This window comes from Mus caroli, chromosome X (assembly GCF_900094665.2).
Source record: "Mus caroli chromosome X, CAROLI_EIJ_v1.1, whole genome shotgun sequence".
Classification (NCBI taxonomy): Eukaryota; Metazoa; Chordata; class Mammalia; order Rodentia; family Muridae; genus Mus; species Mus caroli.
In genome coordinates, this window is record NC_034589.1 from 60,137,974 (window position 1) to 60,152,364 (window position 14,391).

The window sequence follows — 14,391 nt, forward strand, 5'->3', positions numbered from 1 at the left end:
TTACAATATTTTGTGGAAGAAATACTTTCCTAAAGTCACAGTGCGTCAGTTTATGTGAAGATTAATTAAGTTAACATTCTAATAATGGGCAAATATGATCAAAAAAAAGAATCTTCATCATTAAATCGCACATATGTGTGTGTATGTAAGTGTGTATGTTTATGTGTGTGTTTATATGTGTTCATAATGATGTAGAGGCAAACAATAATCTGTCTTTTTTTTTTTTTCTTAGTGGACTCATTTACTTATAAAAGAGTGATCAGTAGTTAACAGTGAAGTATTTTGTCAGCTTATACACACTTTGGATGACTACCTTTCACAGTCAGGAATACAACCAACCAAAGTCCAGAAACTTAGTTCACTCCTTCACATATAAATTGGGATAGTGGATTCTATGGCTACGTCCAGTTACAAGATTATTATAAAGTGGCAATACACAGAAATTTACAGGTGAAAAGTTTCTTCTGGCTCTCTGCCAGGCATGTGACTACCAATTTTACAGAATGCTTCAATTATTTCTCATAACAGTCCTGGAACATGAGGACAGTTATTGGCACGATCACATTTAAAAGCCTGATAGGCATTTATTTTTTTATTTGGGTATTTATTTCATTTACATTTCCAATGCTATCCCAAAAGTCCCCCACACACCTCCCCACCCACTCCCCCACCTACCCACTCCCACTTCTTGGCCTTGTCGTGTTCCCCTGTACTGAGGCATATAAAGTTTGCACAACCAATGGGCCTCTCTTTCCACTGATGGCCGACTAGGCCATTTTCTGATTCATATGCAGCTAGAGACACGAGCTCGAGTGGGGTACTGGTTAGTTCATCATGTTGTTCCCCGTATAGGGTTGCAGATCCCTTTAGCTCCTTGGGTAATTTCTCTAGCTCCTCCATTAGGGGCCCTGTGGTCCATCCAATAGCTGACTATGAGCATCCACTTCTGTTTTGGCTAGGCCCCAGCATAGTCTCACAAGAGACAGCTCTATCTAGGTCCTTTTAGTAAAATCTTGCTAGTATATGCAATGGTTTCAGCGTTTGGAAGCTGATTATGGGATGGATCCCGGATATGGCAGTCTCTAGATGGTCCATCCTTTCGTCACAGCTCAAGACTTTGTCTCTGTAACTCCTTCCATGGGTGTTTTGATCCCAATTCTAAGAAGGGGCAAAGTGTCCACATTTTGGTCTTCGTTCTTCTTGAGTTTCATGCATTTAGCAAATTGTAACTTATATCTTGGGTATCCTAAGTTTCTGGGCTAATATCCACTTATCAGTGAGTACATATTGTGTGAGTTCCTTTGTGATTGGGTTACCTCACTCAGGATGTTGCCCTCCAGGTCCAACCATTTGCCTAGGAATTTCATAAATTCATTCTTTTTAATAGCTGAGTAGTACTCCATTGTGTAAATGTACAATATTTTCTGTATCCATTCCTCTGTTGAGGGGCATCTGGGTTCTTTCCAGCTTCTGGCTATTATAAATACGGCTGCTATGAACATAGGGGAGCATGTGTCCTTCTTACCGGTTGGAACATCTTCTGAATATATGCCCAGGAGAGGTATTGCTGGATCCTCTGGTAGTACTATGTCCAATTTTCTGAGGAACCGCCAGGCTGACTTCCAGAGCAGGCTCATCAGTCATCAAGACCCATGTTCTATGAGACACCCTAACTAACGTAATAAGATGGACAGTAATTAAGAAAGACAGACTAGAGATCCAGGGATTTCTCTTCCTTACTGCCCACCAGTCTTGGGATAAAGATGTGTTCTCTTCTTGCTCCTTTGTTGGTTCTAGAGTTGTGAATTCAGATTCTCCTGAATGTGCAAAAAACTGCCCAAGCCATAACCCAAACCTCAGTCTTTTGTATTTTTGAAAAAACAACAATGGATCATGTACAAACAGCAGAAGTTTATTTAGCATTGTTCTTTCAGTTTAGAAGTCAACAAGTTGGTAGCAGATTCAGAGTATACAATATTGATTTTTCCCTTTATGGCTTTACATGGTGCCAAAAAGCAAGAGGCTTCTTTTTAACATGGAATATCATGAAGCATGGATTAGATTTGTACTTGCTATAAAGTTGAAGATTACTTTAAATTTCTATTTTTCCTGTCACTCCTACAAAATACATGGATTATAGGTAGGCACCACAATTTCTGGTTTATAAAATGCTTGAGATAGAACTCAGGGTCTTGTGCATAATAGGCCAACATTCTTCCAACTGCTACATCTGTAGGCTGGTTTTTCATTTATAACAGTTTTGATTATACTAATGATTATACCTGCTTCATTATCTAATCACATGTCTGAGGTCTCATTTCCCTATGCCATCACAGTGAAACATTAACATTTTCAGAGAGACACAGCTTCGGGTTACAGCAAGCAAGTTAAACAACAAAAATAGTTAACTCTTAGAAAACTAAAAACTCCTCAGTTTGGGGAAGATATAACTTGTTACATCAAAGTGCACTAACCTCTTGAGAAAATTCCATGATCTCAGCTATAGTTAAGATAGATAAAAATTAAAAGACATAATAGGATGCAGTGTATAAAAACAAGAAATTTATATTAAACAAAAAAGGGGAAATTATGTAAAGATATGCATAAACATTTGTTACTTTAGATTTTTGAGAGTATCCAATGAAGTTCAGTCCCAAAATATCTGCTCTCAGACATGCTTTATTTTGAAGGAATTATTTTCTTAGACATACTATCCCCAATGGCTTAATATTCTCATTTGAACTTGAATTAATTACCTCAAGCAATTTCACAAGTACCCCTTAAAGAAAAGTTTGCAACAATGTTATTGAATTTATACTGTGTAACTAGAGACAAAAAATGAAATCAACAGTTTATCTTCTACATTTTTTAATGTGTCTTTACAAATACTGTACTAGAAATAATGAAAGCAAGAATATTTGATTCAACAAATGGTAAATTATGTTGAATGAGATGTTTCAAAGCCTTCTTTATTTGATGAGAGTTATAATCTGAGTTTGCCTGCTTAATAGCATAATGTCTTTAAAAAACTGAAACAAAACAAAAACAAAAAAACAAAACAAAAATATTAAACTGGAGCCAGAACTCTTGTTTACAGAGTTTCCAAATCAAAAGTAGCAAATAATTATATGTCTAGCTTGGTAGGAAAAGAAAACATTGTTTCACAACTGCCACTACCTGTTTAGTCCTCTCTGACACAACTGGCTCAAATCCAGGCTTGCTTTGTTTAAAATGATTCATTTCCTTTCTTGGACACTTCCTTCATGACATGCTGCTCCTGAATCTGGCTGTAGATAGATTTAAGTACCTGTTGGTGGTGAGCAATCCATTTTACATGTGGATGATATTGATTTTTTTCTTTAACTTGTAGTTATAATCATTTACTGCTTTTTTTTCTCATGTTGTAAGCACACCCAATTTTTCAAAAGCAGTAGCTTTACACAGCCAGATGATCAGTTCATCATATTTACACATAATATACTTGCTATCAGAAATCCACTTTACACAAATAACATATTGCATTTGTTTTGTATGGTACACTTCCCTGCTTAGGCTTTTGTCCATAATAAAGATTATAATAGGCTCATGGAAACCAGCAGACAAATTCCTTCCCAGTAATCGAGCAGACCATAACAAGCACTGGAGACACATGATTCATGTGGAACGTAACAGGAGTGTCCAGTGCTCACATATGGAAAGTATACAAGTTATAAACTTCATTTGCTGTAGTAAAATGAAAAGCTTCTATAGGGTTCCAACAGATTATATTTGTTTCCATATCCAGCATAACCATTTTTAAAGGATCAGCTTACCACATGTCATACAGTACTATATTACTACCAGAAGCCTAACTTCGCTAACTTCGTAAAAAAAAAAAAAAAAAAAAAAAAAAAAAAAAAAAAAAAAAACAAAAACCTCAATAGGGTTAAATTTAACACTATTTATACTGTCAACTCCCCAATTCACTGAGTTCAATGGGTTGGGTTTTTTGTTCAAAAGTCTACTTGTTGTCCACAAGTGGCAAATACAAGGTCTTTCCAGTGATGATTAGTGGCAACATATATTGTCTTTCCTAACATAGTGTGCAATGGCTCTTACTCTTCTACATAACCTGATTTTTCACTGTTTTGTCTTACCACAGAAGCAACTGCACCTCCTCATAGAAAACCTTCATGTGCTTGTATAATTCAGATATATTTTAGTTTTAGTCAAGTTCCCAATTTTAACCTCTCTATCACATGCCCCCAAAATGATAGTAGCCAGGATCTTTGGATACTTTGCCAGGAAACTGACTCCATCATGGTGACCATCCAGGGAAGCAAAGAATGGTTTTATACACTTTGCAATTTGGCAGCATTTAAAGCTTTCGCATACTTTGTGGGACTTCAAAAGGATGTAAAGTAGGGTCATCATTTCTTGGAACTCTTTGCATATCCAGCTTTGTGTTGCTGATATAGTTGCCAGAGTTCAGGCTCAGCATTTTAATCTTTATCTTGGCAGCTCTGGATCTTGAATTCCACAACCCTTTTTCTGGGTTCAGCTTAAACTAGCCTCTACTCAGACATACAACTCCCCATGTTGGTCATTCTTTTTTTTATTATTATTATTAGATATTTTCTTTATTTACATTTTAAATTTTATCCCCTTTCCTTGTTTCCAATCCAACACCTTCCCTCCTATCCCCCCTTCCTCTGCTCACCAACACACTCACTCATGCTTCTCTGTCCTGGCATTCCCCTATACTGTGGCATAGAACCTCCAAAGGACCAAGGGCCTCTCCTCCCATTGATGTATGACAAGGCCATCCTCTGCTGCACATGCAGCTGAAGCCATGGATCCATCCATGTGTACTCTTTGGTTGATGGTTTATTCCCTGGGAGCTCTAGGGGGTAGTGGTTAGTTCATATTGTTGTTCCTCCTATGGAGCTAGAAACCCCTTCAGCTCCTTGGGTCCTTTCTCTAGCTCCTCCATTGGAGAAACTGTGCCCAGTCCAGTGGATGGCTGTGTGGATTCACCTCTGTATTTGTCTCATACTCACAGAGCTCATGTTGGTCATTCTAAACAGAATTAAGAACTTTTCAAAAATTCTCATCATAAAAACACAGCTTTAGAATTCTTCATTTGTCAACTTCTTATGCAAAATACTAAAAATACACCAATGAAAATTATATTTAATAAGAAACTTTCTTCCTAGGAGCCCTTATTTTTAGAAAAAAAAATACAGTTTTGAAATTAAAGATTATTTACCTTACATAAAATGTTTATACTTTAAAAATATTCATTTGTTTTCATCAATCTTTCCAGAGACTGAAAGCCCACTTAGAGTATCCCTACTAGCACTAATTATGAAAGGTCTAGTTTCTCTTTTTTTTAAGTTTTACTTATGTTAATATTTATATTTATTATATATTTTCTTAATTTACATTTCAAATGGTGTCCCCAAAGCCCCCTATGCCCTCCTCCCACCCTGCTCCCCACACTACCCACTCCTGCTTCCTGGCCCTGGTATTTCCCTGTACTGGGGCATATGATCTTTGCAAGATCAAGGGCCTCTCCTCCCATTGATGGGCAACTAGGCCATCCTCTGCTACAAATACAACTAGAGAAACAGCTTTGGAGGGTACCGGTTAGTTTATATTGTTGTTCCTCCTATAGGGTTGCAGACCCATTTAGCTCCTTGGGTACTTTTTCTAGCTCCTTCATTAAGGGCCCTGTGTTCCATCCAATAGATGACTGTGAGCATCCACTTCTGTATTTGCCAGGAACTGGCATAGCCTCACAAGAGAGAGCTATGTCAGGGTCCTGTCAGTAAAATCTTTCTGGCATGTGCAATAGTATATAGGTTTCGTGGTTGTATATGAGATGGATGCCAGGGTGGGGTAGTTTCTGGATGGTTCTTCCTTCTGTCTCATCTCTGAACTTTGTCTATGTAACTCCTTCCATTGGTATATTGCTCCCCATTCTAAGAAGAAACAAACTATCCACACTTTAGTCTTCCTTCTTCTAGAGTCTCATGAGTTTCGCAAATTGCATCTTGGATATTTGAAATTTCTGGGCTAATATCCGCTTGTCAGTGAGTGCATATCATCTGTGTTCTATTGTGATTGGATTGCCTCACTCAAGATGATATCTTCCAGATGCATCCATTTGCCTAAGAATTTCATGAATTCGTTGTTTTTAATATCTGAGTAATACTCCATTGAGTAAATATACCACATTTTTTTATCCATTCCTCTGTGGAGGAACATCTGGATTCTTCTCAGCTTCTGGCTAGTATAAATAAGGCTGCTATGAACATAGTAGAGCACATATCCTTATTACAAGTTGGAACATTTTCTAGGTATATGCCCAGGAGAGGAATTGCTGGATCTTCTGGTAGGACCATGTACAATTATCTGAGGAACCACCAGACTGATTTCCAGGGTGGTTGTACCAGCTTGCAATCCCACCAACAATGGAGGAGTGTCCCTCTTTCTCCATATCCTCACCAGCATCTGCTGTCACCTGAATTTTTTATCTTAGCCATTCTGACTGTTGGGAGGTGGAATCTCAGGGTTGTTTTGATTTGCATTTCCCTGATTATTAAGGATTTTGAATATTTTTTTTCAAGTGCATCTAAACCATTCAGTATTCCTCAATTGAGAATTCTTTGTTTAGCGCTGTACCCCATTTTTTAATGGGGTTATTTTATTTTCTGGAGTCCATCTTCTAAAGTTCTTTATATATATTGACTATTAGTCCTCTATCTGATTTAGGATTGGTAAAGATCCTTTCTCAATCTTTTGGTGGTCTTTTTGTCTTAGTGAGAGTGTCTTTTGCCTTACAGAAGCTTTGCAATTTTATGAGGTCCCATTTGTAGATTCTCAATCTTACAGCACAAGTTCTGTTCAAGAAATTTTCCCTGTGCCCATATCTTCCAGTCTTTTCCCCACTTTCTCCTCTATAAGTTTCAGTGTCTCTGGTTTTCTATGGAGTTCTTTGATACACTTAGACTTGAGCTTAGTACAAGGATATAAGAATGGTTCAATTCTTACTCTTCTACATGATAACCACCAGTTGTGCAAGCACCACTTGTAGAATATGCTGGGTTCACACACACACACACACACACACACACACACACACACACACACTGGATGGTTTTAGCTCCTTTGTCAAAGATCAAGTGACCATAGGTGTGTGGGTTCATTTCTGGGTCTTCAATTTTATTCCATTGGTCTACCTGTCTGTTGCTGTACCAGTACCATGGAGGTTTTTTTGTTGTTGTTGTTGTTGTTTGTTTTGTTTTGTTTTGTTTTGTTTTTTATCACAATTGTTCTGTAGTACAGCTTTAGGTCAGGTGTGGTGATTCCACCAGAGGTTCTTTTATCATTGAGAAGAGTTTTTGCTATCCTAGGTTTTTTGTTATTTCAGATGAATTTTCAAATTGCCCTTTCTAATTTGGTGAAGAATTGAGTGGGAATGTTGATGAGGATTACATTGAATCTGTAGCTTGCTTTTAGCAAGACAGTCATTTCTATTATATTCATCCTTCCAATCCATGAGCATGGGAGATATTTCCATCTTCTGAGACCTTCTTAGATTTCTTTCTTCAGAGACTTGAAGTTCTTATCATACAAATCTTTCACTTCCTTAGTTAGAGTCACAGCAAGATATTTTATATTTTTTGTGAATATTTTAAAGGGTGTTGTTTCCCTACTTTCTTTCTCAGCCTCTTTATCCATTGTGTAGAGAAAGACCACTGGTTTTTTTGAATTAATTTTATATCCAGCTATTCACTGTTTATCAGGTTTAGGAGTCTCTGGTGGAATTTTACGATCACTTGTATATACTATGATATCATCTGCAAATAGTGATATTTTGACTTCTTCCTTTCCAACTTGTAACCTTTTTACCTCCTTTTGATGTCAAATTGCTCTGGTTAGAACTTCAAGAACTGTATTGAATAGGTAGGAAGAAAGTGGGCAGCCTTGTTTAGTCCTTGATTTTAGTGTGATTGCTTACTTACAGCTTCTCTCCATTTAGTTTGATGTTGGCTCCTGGTTTGCTATATATTGCTTTTATTATGTTTAGGGATAGGCCTTGGATTCCTGATTTTTCCAAGACTATTATCATGAAAGGGTGTTGGATATTGTCAAATGCTTCCTCAGCACCTAAAGAGATGATCATGTGGTTTTGTTTGTTTGTTTGTTTCTTCATTTGTTTCCTTGTCTGTTTGTTTCATTGTGTTTTGGTTTTTTGAGACAGGGTGTCTCTGTTTAACACTGGCTGTCCTGGAACTCAGTTTGTAGACCAGGCTGGCCTCGAACTCAGAAATCCACCTGCCTCTGTCTCCCAAGTGTGGGGATTAAAGGCATATGCCACCACTGTTTTTGTATTTTTTTTTTTAGTTTCTTTATATAGTGGATTCCGTAGATGAATTTCCATATATTAAACCGTCTCTGTAACCCTGGAATGAAGCCTACTTGATCATGATGGATGATCATTTTGATATGTTTTTGGATTCAGTTAGCAAGAATTTCATTGATTATTTTTTCATTGATATTCATAACAGAAATCTATCTGAAGTTCTCTTTTGTTGTTGGGTCTTTATGTGGCTTAAGTATCAGAGTAATTATGGTTTCATAGAATGAATTGGGTAGAGTACCTTCTGTTTCTATTTTGTGGAATAATGTGAGGAGTATTGGAATTAGGTCTTCTTTGAAGGTCTGATAGAACTATGCACTAAACCCATCTGGTCCTGGGATTTTTTGGGTTGGGAGACAATTAATGACAGCTTCTATTAATTTAGGGGCTTGGGACCATTTAGGTCATTAATCTGATCCTGATTTATTTTTGGTACCTCATAACTGTCTAGAAATTTGTCCATTTCATCCAGGTTTTCCAGTTGTGTTGAGTATAGCATTTTGTAGTAGGATCTGATGATGTTTTGCATTTACTCAGGTTCTGTTATTATGTCTCCCTTTTCTTTCTTTTTTCTTTTTTTAATTTTTAATTTTTTATATTAGGTATTTATTTCCTTTACATTTCCAAAGCTATCCCAAAAGTCCCCCACACGCTCCCCTACCCACTCACAATTCTTGGCCCTGGCATTCCCCTGTACTGAGGCATATAAAGTTTGCACAACCAATGGTCCTCTCTTTCCCCTTATGGCCAACTAGGCTATCTTCTGATTCATATACAACTAGAGACATGAGCTCTGGGGGGGGTGGTTTACTGGTTAGTTCATATTGTTGTTCCACCTATAGGATTGCAGATCCCTTTAGCTCCTTGGGTACTTTCTCTAGCTCCTCCATTGGGGGCCCTGTGGTCCAACCAATAGCTGACTATGAGCATCAACTTCTGTTTTTGCTAGGCCCCGGCATAGTCTCACAAGAGACAGCTATATGTGGGTCCTTTCAGCAAAATCTTGCTAGTGTATGCAGTGGTGTCAGCTTTTGGAAGCTGATTATGGGATGGATCCCCGGATATGGCAGTCTATACATGGTACATCATTTCATCTCAGCTCCTAATTTTGTCTCTGTAATTCCTTCCATGGGTGTTTGCTTCCCTATTCTAAAAAGGGTCAAACTGTCCACACTTTGGTCTTTATTCTTCTTGAGTTTCATGCATTTAGCAAATTGTATCTTATATCTTGAGTATTTTAACTTTCTGGGCTAATATCCACTTATCAGGGAGTACATATTGTGTGGGTTCTATTGTGATTGGGTTACTTAACTCAGGATGATGCCCTCCAGGTCTATCCATTTGCCTAGGAATTTCATAAATTCATTCTTTTAAATAGCTGATTAGTGATCCATTGTGTAAATGTACCACATTTACTTTATCCATTCCTCTCTTGAGGGGCATCTGGGTTCTTTCCAGCTTCTGGCTATTATAAATAAGGACACTGCATGTGTCCTTCTTACCGGTTGGAATATCTTCTGGGTATATGCCCAGGAAATGTATTGCTGGATCCTCTGGTAGTACTATGTCCAATTTCCTGAGAAACCTCCAGACTGATTTCCAGAGTGGTTGTACAAGCGTGCAATCCCACCAACAATGGAGGAGTTTTCCTCTTTCTCCACATACTCGCCAGCATCTGCAGTCACCTGAATTTTTGACCTTAGCCATTCTGGGCTGGCATTTGTGTTCTCTTAGGGTCTGTATAACATCTGTACAGCATCTTTTCTGGCTTTCATAGTCTCTGGTGCGAAGTCTGGTGTAATTCTACTAGGCCTGCCTTTATGTGTTACTTGACTTTTTTCCCCTTACTGCTTTTAATATTCTGTCTTTGTTTAGTGCATTTGTTGTTTTGATTATTATGTGTCAGGAGGAATTTCTTTTCTGGTTCAGTCTATTTGGAATTCCGTAGGCCTCTTGTATGTTCATGGGCATCTCTTTCTTTAGGTTAGAGAGGTTTTCTTCTATAATTTAGTTGTAGATATTTACTGGTCCTTTAAGTTGAAAATCTTCATTCTCATCTATACCTATTATTCTTAAGTTTGATCTACTATTTTGTCCTGATTTTCCTGGATGTTTTGCAGTTCTACCTTCTTTTGAGAGATCATGATGCAAGATCATATCCAACAGGACCTAAACTCATTTACATATGAATTATGTGACTGTTTTGTTCACTGTCAGTGGCAGCAGAAAACTCTAGTCTAGCTTTTATTAAGAGTTATTTTTCTCACAGTCAGCTATTGGATGGATCACAGGGCCTCCAATGGAGGAGCTAGAGAAAGTATCCAAGGAGGTAAAGAGATCTGCAACCCTGTAGGTGCAACAACATTATGAACTAACCAGTACCCCGGAGCTCTTGACTCTAGCTGTATATGTATCAAAAGATGGCCTAATCGGCCATCACTGGAAAGAGAGGCTCATTGGACACGCAAACTTTATATGCCCCAGTACAGGGAAATGCCAGGGCCAATAAACTGGGAATGGGTGGGTAGGGAAGTGGGGGGGGGAGGGTATGGGGGATTTTTGGGATAGCATTGGAAATGTAATTGAGGAAAATACATAATAAAAAAGAGATTTATTTTTCTGTTCCATCTTTATTCCTGCACAGTTTATAGATAAGAGAACTTTTGAGTTAAAGATTTTGATGGTGGATTGATATTTCCCCACTCTCCTCTGGAAGTCCTAATGATGGAGCAGAGACTGAAAAAGCAGCAATCCAAGGAGTGCCCCAACTTGAAACCCATTCTATTTTAGAGAGCCAAACCATCACACTATTAAGGTCACTCTGCTATGCTTGTGGATAGGAACTTAGTATAACTGTCTTCTTAGAATCTTCATCCAGTGGCAGATGGAGGCAGATACAGACACCCACAATCAAACCTCTGCGGGAGCTCAGGGAGTCTTGTGGAAGAGTGGAGAATTAAAGTGAACAAGTCAAAGGGGTCAAGGACATCACAAGAAGACCTACATTGTGAACTAACCTGGGAGTAAGGGGGCTTTAAAAAGCCAGGGCCATGAACCCAGGAATCATGCAGGAACTGGACCTAGATCCCCTATACATTAATAATAAGTCTGCACCTTGGTCTTCATATGGGTCCCCTAACAAATGGAGCAGGGGCTGTCTAGGTCTATGTTCCCTGCCAATGGATCCCTTTCCCCCCTACTTGGATTTCCTGTTTGAGTCTCATTTGGAGAGGATGTGCTGAGAACTGCTGGGACTAGATGCCCCAAGATGGGGTGGTACACAAAGGGGACTCCCCCTTTTTCAGGAGAAGATGAGAGGAAATGAAGGGAGAGGTTTGTAAGGGTGCAACTTTGAAAAGAGGAGTGAAGGGTGCTGTGATCAGGATGTAACATGAATAAAAACTTTTAATACAACTAATTTTCAATCTTATGGCTATAGGCTTCCATCTCTCTGTTTTATTTTGTCTGTCTATTTGTCTGTCTGTCTATCTGTCTGTCTGTCTGTCTGTCTGTCCATTTGTCAATCCATCTATCCATTCTCAAGGTTAATTTGAATTTACAGTGTTCTTATAGGTTCTGAATGAATATTGCATAAAATTTATAAATGAGGAAGCAAATTCCTTCACTAGATGTGTGTTTTCAATTTCATTTTCCACTAAGTCACTGGAATTTCTTATGTCAATTTTGGCTGATATGAGCCCACTCCTAAATAGCTCATTGCTAAGCCTGTAGATTGGACATTAATTCATCTTTGTGTAAAAATTTTAAATTAAATGTCATTTTTCCTCTATGGAATGCAATTTCTGTGCTGTGGTTAGTGTTATCACCACAGTTGCACAAGTCTTGAAATACTAATATACTTTAAAATCCTCTGACATTACTTTTCTCTAGGACAAGTAATTTTGATCTCTATTTTAAGGTAAAGGGGCATGTGTGTGCATGAATATTGCGTACAAAATCATATTTTCTCTTATGGAAGATACATGATGTTTCAATATAAAATATTTTAAAAGCAGACACATACTTCCTTCAAGTTTTCAACAAGCGGTTTAAAAGCAAGATTCCTTTGTGAAACACTAATATTCTATTAGAGAAAAGGCATTCATAGGACACTCCTATTATCTGTGCCTTCTGCAGTTTACTACATTATTTTTGGTTGCTTGGATTTCACATAATTTTCACTTATTTAACTATAGGAGGTAATTGGTACATTTGATTACTGCAACCATCACAACAACCACATATGTATAAAATGTACTTGGTTTTGAAATATATTACTAAATTTTACACTTTGTTGTCAGATTTGACTTTTGTGAGCAAAGGTTTATCTATCAGCTGCAATAAAAGATAAAAGTTTAGCACTTAGAATTATTGTATAATGTAAAGAAATCTAAATGCTAAATCTTAAATAATAAGTTTTATAAAGGTTGATCCTTACAGGAAGTATACATTATAATAATTAAAAGTATACATATATTAATATACACTATAATAATTAAAAAGATACTTGGGTCTGTAACATGAATGAAGGGATAAATGAGCAGAACGAGAGAACTAAGAAAGTAGCCCTAACAAGTACACCTTCTAAAAATATAGATTCATTCTTATAGTTTGTAGGCTTTGAATAAAGAGAATTATAGCTGAGAATTTTGTTCAGTTGGTAAGAAGCTTGCCAAGAGTACATGATGTCCTGAGCCCTAAGTTTGCTTCCCAGCACAATACAAACTGTTCAAGGTGGCACATGCCTGATGTCTAAGCCATCTAACCATGGATACAAGAAAATAAGAAGTTCAAAGTAATCTTTGTTTATACATCAAGAAGAGCATCATGAAACCCTTTCTCCAAAATGATTAATTTTAATATTAAGTTACTCTTAATATTAATAAATTGACAGTATTAAAATTTCTGTAACACTATTTAATATTAATATCCATTATATCAGTGTTGAAAGAACACTGATGTCCAAGTATCTCTATAATACATTTATTTAGATCAACAGAGTTATATTTCCAAAAGTGTGAGAGATATTTTATTGTGGTTATCACACTGAACCAGAAATGGACATGTTCTCATACCTGTAACTAAGAATATATCCGATTATTACCCATCCAGAAAGGAAAAAATCAGTTTTTTTTTCCAATGTAGTGTCACTGGGAATATTATTAACCACACCTCTACACAGGCCCCATACCCAGGAACCATTAGCCAACACAAAAGGAACTTAATGATATTTTTGTACATTTTCTCTTATATTGTCAATGTCTTATGGTTCTTTTGTTTGTGTTTTATGTTTAATAATGTGTTTTTATTGACTTTGTATATTTGTGCATGTGTATGTATATTTTTCTTAGGCTTTTTTCTAGCATTTTAGGTATTTTTGGTTTCTTTGTTTCTGTCTTCCTGTTTACTTTCTAAAGAGAGACCAGAAAAAAGAGGATGGGGTTGGGTGGGTGGGGAGGTTAGAACCATTTGGGAAGCTAGTAGAATGAAAATAGTGTTCAGGAAATAGTGTATTATTTTTTCAATAATAATAAATGTAGGAAATTATGTTCTCTAAAGAGGCCTGACAGAAGTGAGAATTATCTACTTTTGTCCATTTCATCTTTTTCCTGATTAAAAAATAGATATAATGTGTGAAGTCTCAATGTTGATGAGTGACTAGATGATAATCATGTAGATAGAAACCACGGTAGAAGATAATGAGTCAAGGAAGAAAAGGAGAAGAAGGACATAACATTGAGCTTCTCATTCAATTTATTTATGGTTTGCTGTTTCTTATATTCAGGTCTTAATATATTCAAGCTTCTCTAAGTATGATACTCAGTTTCTTAAACAATAAAACTTGAATTTTAGAGGCTCAAAATTTCAGATATACTGTCTGGTGATAGATTTTACCCTGCCTTATAGATAGGTTCTGATCATTTTATTCTCATATAACAGAACGAGCAAGTAAGCTGTCTGGGTTCCCTTTTATATTATCACTA

At 37.0% G+C, this 14,391-nt stretch overlaps 1 pseudogene; it reads right to left on the minus strand.

The window, feature by feature from the left end:
* Positions 1-3,132: 3,132 nt before the first annotated feature.
* Positions 3,133-14,391, minus strand: part of LOC110286225 — a 57,012-nt pseudogene continuing 45,753 nt past the window's right edge.